Below are 382 nucleotides of genomic sequence, written 5' to 3'. Positions count from 1 at the left end.
CCAGAACTGGCTAGAAAGCTGAGCCTTTCACCTCTGCCAGCCCCTCAAAGGCCAAACTGTGAGTGAAGACCATGTGGGGAACCTAGATTTCTATCCCCATCTGACTATAATAAAGCAGCACCTCCAACCCCTGCTATCCCCTACCAGAGCAGAGTATAGAAGGCCAACTAAAATAAAGTTTAAGGAAGATCCAGAGTCTTACTTATAGCATAAAACCAAAATGTCAAAGATTCAATAAAAAATCATTCATTGTAACAAGAACCAAGAGAATGAGAAAAAAACAATCAACAGGCACCAACACTGAGATGAGAGATGTTGGAATTATCTGACAAGAATTTTAAAGCAGCTGCCATAAAAATGCTTCAATGAGCAATCATAAACA

Source organism: Pteropus vampyrus, unplaced genomic scaffold (genome assembly GCF_000151845.1).
Source record: "Pteropus vampyrus isolate Shadow unplaced genomic scaffold, Pvam_2.0 Scaffold522, whole genome shotgun sequence".
Lineage (NCBI taxonomy): Eukaryota > Metazoa > Chordata > Mammalia > Chiroptera > Pteropodidae > Pteropus > Pteropus vampyrus.
The sequence above is the reverse complement of the archived record's forward strand: the minus strand, read 5'-3'. Positions refer to the sequence as shown.